Source organism: Lactuca saligna, chromosome 9 (assembly GCF_052625555.1).
Source record: "Lactuca saligna cultivar CGN05327 chromosome 9, ASM5262555v1, whole genome shotgun sequence".
In the NCBI taxonomy this organism is placed as follows: domain Eukaryota; kingdom Viridiplantae; phylum Streptophyta; class Magnoliopsida; order Asterales; family Asteraceae; genus Lactuca; species Lactuca saligna.
Genome location: NC_136425.1, coordinates 194,162,228 through 194,174,473, shown reverse-complemented (window position 1 = coordinate 194,174,473; position 12,246 = coordinate 194,162,228). Strand labels below are relative to the sequence as shown.

The 12,246-nt window shown below is 38.4% G+C and overlaps 1 non-coding gene across 1 annotated transcript; it reads right to left on the bottom strand.

The window, feature by feature from the left end:
- Positions 1-8,796: 8,796 nt before the first annotated feature.
- LOC145019035 (small nucleolar RNA R71) lies at positions 8,797-8,903 on the bottom strand. The gene has a single exon (XR_013667355.1). It is a non-coding gene; the product is annotated as a small nucleolar RNA R71 (small nucleolar RNA).
- Positions 8,904-12,246: the final 3,343 nt, after the last annotated feature.

Sequence of the window (12,246 nt, the reverse complement as noted above, 5' to 3'; positions counted from 1 at the left end):
GACCAGCATAGTTGATCAGGCTATGCTATTCCCAAGACTGATCATACATCCCCAGGCTTACCTGTGATATCCAACAATCATTACTTTTGTTTTGTCCTAAAATAATGCTGACCTTAGTATGTATGCATGCATGTATACTTTTAACAAGAGTTATTTATTCTTAAAGGTATAGTGGTTTTGAAATCTTAAAATCAGAGACCTTAGTCCCAATGCATTTATAGTTTGTATATCTTATGTGGTTCGATATACTTAGTTCACTATAAACAATGCTCTGATACCAATCTGTCACACCCCCAAACCAAGGATGGCGGAAACGTCTGGGGGAGTGGACTTCATGTACAGTATCACAACAACGTGTATAATAGTGCTCAAAGTAAAAACAACCACCATATATATAATTGCAAAAGTTACACCAAAGTATATGTTTACATGTTTCAAAAGCAATTACATTATGATGACAAAATAATTTGTTGACGGTTTAGCGTCCCATCCTCAAAGCGATGAAGTTTTCCTGTTTCACTGATTTCCTGAGAATACAAGTAGTTTTAAAGAGTGTCAACACAAAGGTTGGTGAGTTCATAAGAGTTTTGTTTGAAGTAGAAACCGTTTTTCCTTGTAAAATCGATTTAGTTTGATTTCCAGAAAATCCAATATTTTCTTAGTTAAGTATGAATAGAAATAATCCTACATGATGCTGTAATGAACCCTAGAGTAATCCGTAGAGTTCCTCTATAATCGTCCAACATATAAAGTTATATAAGGCTTAACTTAGATAAAACGTTGAATATAGTGGGTCTGCCCTAGGTCCACAACCCAACGAGGAACAGGAGATGAGGCGGGCACCACCAATTCTAGGCCAATCAAGACTAAATTCTTATATGACTCAACATATACGCTCAGCGACTATAGTTGAAGTCTAACAATTTTAGAGGAAGTGTAGTTTTAATATCATAATAGCTTTGTATAGAGACCCGGCACTTTGTATTTGTACCCCTTTTTGTATAGAGACCCGGTACTTTGTATTTGTACCCATAGAGATAAAAGGTGATTTTAAATCGACATAAAACTCATTTAGGTTTTAAAAATAAAATCCCGTAAACTTATGGATTGTTCCCTATGTGAGCCGTTATAATCATACTATGACTATGTGAACCTGCCACGACGTTCTCAGTGTCGCGAAAAATGAAATGACATTTGTCACCCGTAGACCTGCAGGTCCAACTGTAGCTAGCAGCAAGGTGTGGGGTGTCAATCCCAATATAGATCTATATACAAGTATCACGTTCTCCCTCAAGGAGATTCTGATTATAACTACCAGGAATTATATCCCGCACTCGGACGTACGGGGAGAGAGAGAGAGAGAGAGAAAAATAGAGAAACTCACAATATAGGATAACAAGTTTACGTGAAATGTGTGTGAATATAAATGTTTCTTGTATGAATGTACCCTTCTTGTACGAGTGCGTAGAGTGATGTATCATAAACTATACCTATTATAATTTATCTAAAATGTATGTACTATGTATGAACTCCTTTATGGAAAAGTATTAGTGTTGTGAATTTATTGACTATACTTTTTATAGTTTAATAGCACGTGTTCCAAAATGAATGAATAATATTTAATATGAATGTTTTAGTTTCAGTTCATAATGATAAACTAGCAAGGAAACACATTCAAATATTAGAACTTATGATTATACACTTTGCTCAACATAATACAAAGTGTTATGATATTTACATGCTGTTGGCAAAATTTAGCAATTCTGCCCTGTTTTGGAAAAATCATAGAAAAATCATACGAAGTCGAAAACTAGATCCGTAATTTCTGAGAGTTCACAAAATGTATCTAGTTTGCTCATAATTTTTATCACAATTTATAATGACCTCTAACTTGGGTGAATAAGTCCATAATCACAGACTGGTCCGGATTGTTGTTTGAAATGATAGGCAGTTTTGTAAAAATCACCATAAATTGTAGAAAAATCGTATGGAGATGTGCAAGTAGCCATTTTAAAGCTAAAAACTTGAACTATTTGCACCTTGTACAGTTTTGAAAACAAAAGTGTTTAAGATGCCCAAAACAGTCCGTGAATGGAGTTGAACTTTTCTGATGAAGGCTGTTAGAAAAATTTAGATATGTTCTTAGTGTTTTAACTTGTATTCCCCCCCTGAAAACTTGAGAAAACATGAAAATGTAGGGGTATGAACTCACCTTAAGTGATTCCAGTAGATAAGTGTTGAAGAAGGAAAGTGTTCAACCCAAGAACACTTGAAGAATCACTTGAAGATTCGAAGATCTAACACAATTATGAGAGAGTTTGTCTAAGATATCCATGATTTGAGTGGAAATAAATGAGATAATCATAAAGAGAATGGATTATGCTTACCAAATGTGGAGGAAAAACTCAAGATCAGCCCTTGAATCTCGAATTTCTAGAGAGAGAAAGTGAGAGAGGAAAGAGTTTGATCTTCTTGTGAAATGAGAGCAAATGAGAGAAGTGAGGAGAGAGGATGAATAATCAGCCCTCAAAAACGTGGGGAGGAGGGATAATTGAGTGGAAAAGACATTGATGTGACCTAGGTAAGGTGGAGAGGTGTGGTTAGTCAAAGAGTGGGTGTGGGGTGGTTGCTTGTGACTTTGGATAAGGCAAAGTCAACACTCCACCTTTAATAATTCATCCATTTGATTTTTATTATTTAAATAATGATTTTCATCAAAATATGTTTAAATTATGAATATTTAGAGTTTATTATGTTAAAATATAATTTCTGGAGAAAATCCCGCTTTAAAATCACGAAAAACGGGCTTAAAATGTTAAAAATATCAAAAATGGGCTAAAAATGACACATGCGAATTTCTGGCCGAGGCTCGGCCTCTTATGCTGAACCGAGAGAGAGAGGGAGGCGGAAACCGAGAGAAGAAGAAGAGAGAAGGAAGGAGCCGAGAGGGGAGAAGGGAGAGGGTAGGAACCGAGAGGTGGGAGGGGACAGAGAGGCGCGCGAGACAGAGAGTGAGAAGGAGAACAGAGAGGCGAAGCGGAGCAGAGAGTGGGACGCGGACAGGGAGTGGGACGCGAACAGAGAGCGAGTAGCGAACAGAGAGCGAGACAGCGAACAGAGAGCGAGACAGCGAACAGAGCGTGTAGCGAACAGAGAGCGAGACAGCGAACAGAGCGTGGGACGGACCGAGAGGGACCGACCGCTCGGTTGTGAACAGTACTCTCGGTTCCGGTTCTTGCTTCTTGGGTTCGGTCTCGGTTCTCTTAGCCACCAGAGGCTCGGTTGGTGAATAGTAGCTTCGGTTCTCTTAGCCACCAGAGGCTCGGTTGGTCCTAAGAAGCCTCTCATTCCGGTTTCGGTTCCTAAAGCCTATTTTTCTCGTTTTCGCCCTGTTTTAAGCCGTTTTTGACCCGGTTAAGGGCCGGAATGACCCGACAGATTCCAAAAAGTTACGGGAAACTTTTGAGAGAGATTTGGGAGAGATTTCTCACACTTGGAGAGATTTGGGAGAGATTTGACATTCTTGGAGAGATTTCTCATACAAAGAGATATTTGAGAGAGATTTCGCATACTTAGAGGGATTTGGGAGAGATTTGACATTCTTGGAGAGATTTCTCATACAGAGAGATATTTGAGAGAGATTTTACATACTTAGAGGGATTTGGGAGAGATTTGACATTCTTGGAGAGATTTCTCATACAGAGAGATATTTGGGAGAGATTTCACATACGTGGAGAGATTTGGGAGAGATTTCTCATACAGAGAGATATTTGGGAGAGATTTCACATACGTGGAGAGATTTGGGAGAGATTTGACATTCTTGGAGAGATTTATCATACAAAGAGATATTTGAGAGAGGTTTCACATACTTAGAGGGATTTGGGAGAGATTTGACATTCTTGGAGAGATTTCTCATACAGAGAGATATTTGGGAGAGATTTCACACACTTGGAGCGATTAGGGAGAGATTTGACATAGTCAGAGATAGAGTGAAAACGATTGAGAGGGGATCCATGTGTGACAATTGTGAGTGTCCGGCATCGCAATGCATGGTTCGTAAACCCTGTTAAGCCTTGTTTAAGGATCTTACACACTCCCGATGAGTATGCATCATTGTTTTATCAGTTTGGCTCGCCACGTAGTACAGTTTTTAGGTTAAAGAGATCTAGTTGTACGTACTTTTCGATTCATGTTTTCTTATTAGAGTAGCGACTTGTTTAGTAAATACTGAGCGTAAGTCCAAGCACACACGGGTTAGTGGAGCTGACCGGTTTGACTTGTTGACTTTATTTGACTTTGAATTGACCAGAATATGACGGTTGTCACACGATACTCTGTTGGAGTTACAGGAGGCTGCCAGGCGGTGAGAGTTAGAGATTGAGTTGTAGTTGAAGGAGCAGCGGCAGGCCCCAGTGCAGTCGCAGCCGGCGCCGAAGTGGTCTAAGACCGCCAATACCAGGACTGGGGGGCAGCCAGGCCGCACTTTTAGGAAGTGTGGAAAGGCTCATTCAGGGTCGTGCCAAGCAGGGAATGGGGGCCTCCGATGTGGCAAACAGGGCCATCTGGCTAGGGATTGCAGGCAACCAACTCTGACTTCCGGAGTCATGCTATGTTATCATTGTGAGCAGGTGGGTCATGTGAAGGCCCAATATCCTCTACTAGCCTCCAAGCCGGCGCAGGCTCCAACGCAGACTACTTTAAGGATCACAGATGGGAGACCAGTCAGGGAAGAGCCTCCGAAGGCTCCGTGTCGTGCCTTCCAGCTTACATCCGAGGAGGCCAGGGCAGCAACAGATGTGGTTGCTGGTATGTTTCTTTCCTTACTCTCATTTTTTATACCTGTTATATGCTTATCAGTTGTACCTGTGTTTAGGTACGTTTTTAGTAAACTCCTTGCCTGCATTGGTGTTATTTGACTCGGGGGCGAGTCAGTCGTTAGTATCTCATACTTTCAGTAGGGAGTTCAGTATGCTAGTAGGTGAGCTAGAGTGTCCGTTGCGAGTCTCCATCGCCAACGAACACGGTATTTCTACTTCTTCGGTGTACCGAGGATGTGAGTTGGAGATTTTCGGAGTGTCCTTTCCGATAGACTTGATACCGATTCCCATGGGGAGGTGTGCGTGATTGTAGGGATGGATTGGCTTAGTGGGTTCGGTGCCATGATAGATTGTGAGGGTCAGAGGGTGGTAGTTCGCACACCAAGTGGGCGAGAACTGATCGTATATGGTGAGGGCACCAGATGGGGATCGGGGTTTTGTTCAGCTGCCAGGGCTCGGTAGTATATTCAGCATGGGTGTGCGGGGTATCTAGCGTATGTGGTGGATACGCGGGTTGGGGATCCGACTCCAGTATCAGAGGTTCAAGTGGTTAGAGAGTGGCACAACTAGGAATTTTGATGCTTGTAACAACAACAATGACAACCTTTGTGAACCAAAAATGTGAAAACATGTATGATGCTTATTCAATAACAACAAATTGTCCATCAAACACTCTATGCAAGCACCTAAAATAGTCAACAAAGAATTGGAAACCCTAGAAATCCTGGTTTAAGTCCAGTATGGACTAGGATTTCCTTATTGGGCCTAATGGGCCAATAAGCTTCCAATTTGACTATTTTGGGCTTAGAACTCTTAAATGGGCTCTAATTGGACTCACTTCCAGTTATTTTAACATTTCGGGCCATATTGGGCCTAGAATGAAATAAAATACCCTAATGGACCATATTGGGTCATAACTAACCTAATTAGCTTTATGGGCTATGAAACCCATTATTTTAGCCAAATTGGGTCGTAATTCATCACAGGAGCCTAATGGGCCAAAAATCATCAAAAATGGACCCATAAGATAGAATTAAGCACCAAAGGCCCAAAACTCTCTTCTTTCTTCCCTTTTCTCGGCCCAAAAAGAAAACAAAAAAAAGGAAATAAAAGAAGGGTTGACTTTAGGAGGTGCCACCTCCTTGTTTCACACCATGCGCCCATGCATAGACCAACATGTATCTAGACTAGTCATCTCACCCTCTCTCTTCCCCCTCTCTCTTTTCCTTCAGCCGAAGACACCAAGAACACACACACACACCTCTCAAAAATTCTCTCGAAACCACTCTCAAGATCATCCTCTTCTTCTTTGAAGATCTCGAAAATTTGGCTAGAAATCTAAGGATTTTCATCAAGTAGTTCACATCCTTGGTAAGTTATTGCTTTGATTCATAACATATCTTCTTCATTTCATCAATAATCTCCCTTATCTCATACAAAATTCGTGATCTTGCCTCTTAGAAAACATCTAAGTCAAAATCCTCCAAGAAGCTTGCTAGGCCGAGAATAACATCAAATTTCTTCTATTATTCATCAAAGCTGAAACCACAAACTCAAGGTGAGTTCATAGCCCTCTCTTTTTGGTTTTTACAAGTTTTATGGGGGAGAATACAAGTAAAATGTGTAGATCTATGGCATAAGAAGTAAAATAAACATGTTCTAAGTTATACCACACTAAACAAGTCAAGAAAAATACCCTCTAAGTATTAAAATAGACACATTGTAACATAAAAAAAATTTGGGGATTAAATTGTCAAATAAACCGAAGTTGGTGGAAAGGTTGCTATTCACGGTTTTGTTAAGGGGCAAAAGGGTCAAAATGGTTAAAATAAATGTTTTTGTGACAATTATGCTCTTCAAAGGACCTGAAATGTAAATAATGGCCGATTTTTGGGCTTTTCGGCCCATTAAGCCCAAGGTTACGAAAAATCTGATTTTCAAAAGGGCTAAAATGAAACTTTTCTCAAAACAGGGGATAAAAAGGGTAAAAAATATCATTTCAGGGATTAAAATGCTTTTCTTTACCAAAAAGGATCAAAAATGTAAAGTTTTTGGATTTTGGGCCAAAATTATAAAAGTTGCAAAAGGTTTGGACTTTAGCCGTAAAATACTTTTCTGGAAGGGCTGAAACTGATAAAAGTAAATTTTGAGCTAAAACCACCATATAAACAAAGTCTATGGGTCAAAAATGATAAGAAAATGATTTTAGGGCCTAAAATGTCTTTATATATATATATATATATATATATATATATATATATATATATATATATATATATATATATATATATATTAGGGGCTAAAATTGTCATTTTTATCCAAGAAGGGCTGAAATGGTCAAACAAATACTTTGAGTCAACTATTTTATTATTAAGATATTTGGGGTAAAAAATACCAAACCACAACTTATGAAAAATGGCAAGATGAATATACATAAATTCCGAATATCGGACTCCTATCGATACAAATTCAACAATTGTTCAATTAAACATTCCGACAACTGTACTATACCCACAACAAGTAAACATTAAATTCTTTGGACATGAAAGTTTCATACATGCTTATTGGGCCTTTGTGACCCATTAACATGATATTGGGCCGAAGGGGTAATTATAAATGTTATTGGGCCATATATGACCCAATTTCATATTTAAGGGACCTTCAATGGCTTCTAAGTGCTATTGGGCCTTAGTGGCCCCTTTAGCATTGCTAGTAAGGTCCAAGCAATCAAATGCGAATTGGGACAACATGTCCTTCGAATACCCAACAACCTAACATAACTCACGAAAGTAGTAGGGCTTTGTATTTCCCCTTCTTCTCATTTGTTAGGCTTATGAGTAATCAAAGTAAACAAATACAGATCGATGAACAATAGTAATCAAAGTCAATTGGGATTTAGTAAGTAATAACGGGTGGCACCAACGTTTGCCGGTCGTAGTCTGTAGTTATAATCAAAGACTCCTGGAGGGAGAGTGAGAGTTTGTGTATAGATCTATACGGGGGTGACTCCCCCACACCTCAGCTGTTCGCTACAGTTACTCAGCCAGTCTAGGGTGACAAAATCTTAAGATCAATTCCGGCGTTCACTAGAGTGCCAAGACAGACGAACTAGTCATTATCATGCATGGTTATAATGAATCACATAAATAAATCCAATGTAAACCAAGTAAACAAGGTAATTCAAAATCATTCACGTGATGAGTAACCATTCAAACCGTTATATGATATGTTTATTTTTGAAAACATTGGGTTTTCCGGGGAAGTTCAACATTTTCACTTGTACGTTAATACAAAGTTTTTCAGTTATACATGTTTTGAAATCATCATGCATATATTTACGGATCTTCACACCTTTTTATAAACAATGGTCTTTTCAGAAAATATCAGAAAATTCACAATGGTCTTTCCGGGGAAGTTCAACATGTTGTTGCTTGTTTTACTATTAGGAATTGTTGTGATATTGTACATGACATCCTCCGCCCGCGAACGTTTCCGCCGTTCTGGTTTGGGGGTGTGACACTTCACTTAGTTTTTCGTTGATTTCTTTTGTGTTCCTTTTTACGTGTGTTTTTTTTAGTTTTATTTTAGCAAGACACCATGGAAAACATTGTTCATATCGATGGGAGCGTATAAGAAGAGAATCAGAGATTACACCGACCCTAGCTTAGTGCAACCTGTAATTCCCGCCACTTCCACATTCGAGCTAAAAGCACATATTCTTTCTGCGCTTAAGGATGTTCCATTTTATGGAAAAGATCATGAGGATGCTTACAAACACCTTGATGAAGTTAGTGACATTGTCGATTATTTCAACATTCAAAATGTTCCACGTACGATAATGTTATTGAGAATGCTTCCAGTAACTTTCAAAGTAGTTGCTAAGGATTGGTTGAAGGCACTCCCACCTGGTGCCATTACTACATGGTCACAAATGCGCAAGCAATTAGTAGAACAATTATGCCAGCCATCAAAAATAGCTAAACTCAAGAAGTCGATTGCCAACTTTTCGCAACAACCAGGTGAATCACTTTATGAAGCTTGGGAGCGTTATAAGGGGTTACTTAGAAATTTCCCCCAAAATGATCTTAATGTGCAACAGGAAGTCTCAACATTTTATGATGGGGTTAATGTCATGATGAGGCAACTCCTTGATTCTCAAGGACCACTTACCAAGAAAAATCCACCCAAAATCAAGGAATTAATTGAAGAGTTTTCCAAGCATTCGTGTGAATACCATAATCCCAAACATGATGGGGCGAATGGAATTGGTAATGGAACATCTAAAGATATGGCAGCTGTGTTAGCTATGGTCAAATTATGGACTGGAGGCTGACAAAGATGGACTAATCCATACATGCTCTTAGAGTTGGTTGTGAAAGATGCAATGGTCCCCATTTAACAAAAGATTGCCCTTTGGATGAGAATGGGAACAAAAAGGCTCAAGTATTTTACTCAAGTGGAGATAAATATAATGAAGATTGGAGAAATCCAATGAAGGAATGGTTTCCATATGATGAATACAAGAAGCAAAAAGAAGAAAATATAGGCAGACTGGCTGAGGCTTTTCTCAACAAGAACAACCACAATCTAAGAAGAAGGTTGACTTTGAGACTGTGTTAGCCAGATTTATGGAGGCTTCTGAAAAACTCCATGATGAGACCGATGCGGTGATAAGAGATCCAAGAATAATGATGAAAGACCAACAAACTATGATGAGTGACCAACAAGCTTTGTTAAGAAATCATCAAGCATTGAGCCAAAACATCGAAGCCCAACTTGGTTAATTAACTACTTTGGTGAATGAAAGATTATCTCCATAATTTACTGACAAAAAGCCTCTACCACATGTTATAGGTATCAAAATTGAAGAAGATGCTATATCTGAGTTCTTAGAAGCCCTAGAAGTGGAGTCACATCAACCAAAACTACAACCGAAGAAGTCAAGGATTGATGGAAAAATATGTTGCTGAAACATCAAACTCATGACGTGAGCATCCAAAGGTCATGATGTAGGGTGAGTCTGATCAGAAAAGTTTAGCTAATGTGCAAGCTTATCGTCCTCTGCTTCCTTTTCATGCTCGAGCTAGAATTCATCCATTAGAGCAGGAACATTTGAAGTTTATGAAGCAAGTGAAGGATATTCCAATAAATACTCCTTTCATTGAATCATTGTCCCAAGTTCCTGAATATGCTAAACTTTTACAAGACTTAATTGATACGCGCCAACAGCTAGAGAAAAATTCCAAGGTGATCCTTAGTGAGCAAAGTTCTAAAGTGATATTGGGAAAGTTACCAAATAAAATGGGAGATCCTGGACGCGTCACTCTTCCTTGTGAATTTGGGAATAATTTGAAGACTTATACTTTACCCGATTCTGGAGCAAGCATAAATTTGATGCCTTATTCATTCTACCACAAGCTAAATCTTCCGGATTTGAAGGCTACAAGAATGACGATTCAAATGGCTAATTGTTCAGTGGCTCATCCTTGAGGCATAGTGGAGGATATATTGGTGAAAGTTGGGAAATTTGTTTTTCCAATTGATTTTGTTATTTTGGATATGAAAGAAGATGCCAATGTCCCAATCATTATTGGTCACCCTTTACTCAAAACAAATCGAGCCTTGGTTGACATTCGTGAGTCCAATCTTGCTTTGAGAGTTGGAGATGAAGAAGTTACCTTTGGAGTGGAAGATGGATTTTAGAAAATTTTTGCTCAAGGTAAAGTTTTTAATTCAGATGAAGATAATGAGATTAAAGTGTTGGAGAAATTAATGGAAGAAGAGATTAAGTCAATTCAACAAGTTAAGCGTATAAAGAAAAAAGCATCCACTCTAATTGTATTTGAAGTTTTTGCCTACAAAACTCCAACCTCTTGGGTGAGTAAAGAGAGTGAAGACGATCTAGTATCTAGTGATGATGATGAAGTTACTTTGGAATTTAAACAGCTAACTTTGGATAAGAAGGTTAAATCATTAGAGTTGAAAAGTGAACATGGGGAAAAACCGAAGTTTGTGGTTAATAAGGGGGTAAAAAGAAAGCTTGAAGAAGGGGATTCAAAAAGTAAGAAGGAGAAATCTAAAAAAGCCTATCTTGTAAGAGTTCAAGCCTACAAGAAGCGATGGAAGGAACAAAAAACGCAATTGGTGATGGAAATTCCAATCGATTCAAAGTGAGGTGACACTAATTCCGTCTCATGACTCCAACAAAAAGAAGCGCTTTTCGGGAGACAACCCGATTTTTTTATAAGTTTGCATTTTCTTTTCTTTTTTATTTAGTTATATTTTTATTTTTTTCATTTTAGTTTTGTTTTACGCTAACCAAATGATGATGCGTTTCTTTAGTTCTTGACCTTATTTTGTAGTGTTGAACAAAAGTGAAGCAATGATGGAGCTTAATTTGAAGACGTCGTGCAATTTTTGAAGATCATAATTGAAGAACAGGTTTTTGAATAACTGTGGGGTTCCCACATAATGAAGATAAAATCATTTTGAAGCATATTTACTGAAAGGAAGAGTGAGAATGGTCTTACACATTACAAAGAGTCGATGCCCACCTGTTTCAATCTTAGAAGATTATCTAAGAAGACACCATGACATGAACATCATCAACACTTCGTGGAAAAAATTTTAATTGCGACTGAATTTGACTACACCACGACGTGGCATCCTTCAACCACGTCGTGGTGACATTATTTTGCTCGACCTTGATGGCCATTTGCTCGACACCACGACGTGATGTTGCTTTCCTACGTCGTGGCAGCGGTTCTGCGTATTTTTCAAGAATGGTTCATTGATTTCATTCGATCTGGCACATTTGCATTCACAAGAATAAGGTCCAAAAGTACTGTTTCCAGCAATTATACGAGAAGTCTAAGCTTTCCACACAAGTCTCGGAGATCAACCTCGCCATTGCTACCCAAGGAGAGTCTGTTCCAATTCTCCTTTTTAAATTTTTATGTTCTTTAATTGTTTTAGTATGCAATGGGGACATTGCATCATTTAAGTGTGGGGTAGGAGGTTGAATATAGGAAAACAAGCATCCTAATTTAAAAAAAAAAATAAAAAAATAACTAGGATTTAAAAAATTATTAGAAAGATTTGAAATCATAATCTAAAATTAAAGCTAGTGAGAGTTAACAATTTAAATGCTAGTATTGTGTGGGATGATCCGATGAGAGCCCAAATGTTTACCTGAGCCAATATATGTTATAGTGTATTTGTGGCTTCCCATTTCATAGTAAAAAGTCATGAGACATCAAAGGTAATATGGTAGTTTATATGTTATAATAAGTTTTGCAACCTAAACCTGAAATCTATCCATGAGAGCTTATGTAGTCATTGCACTTAGACTAATATCTCTAACCAATAAAGGTTGAAGTTAAGTTCCTTTGCTTAAGCATGTAGCATTAGAGCGAAAAAAATGAGATAG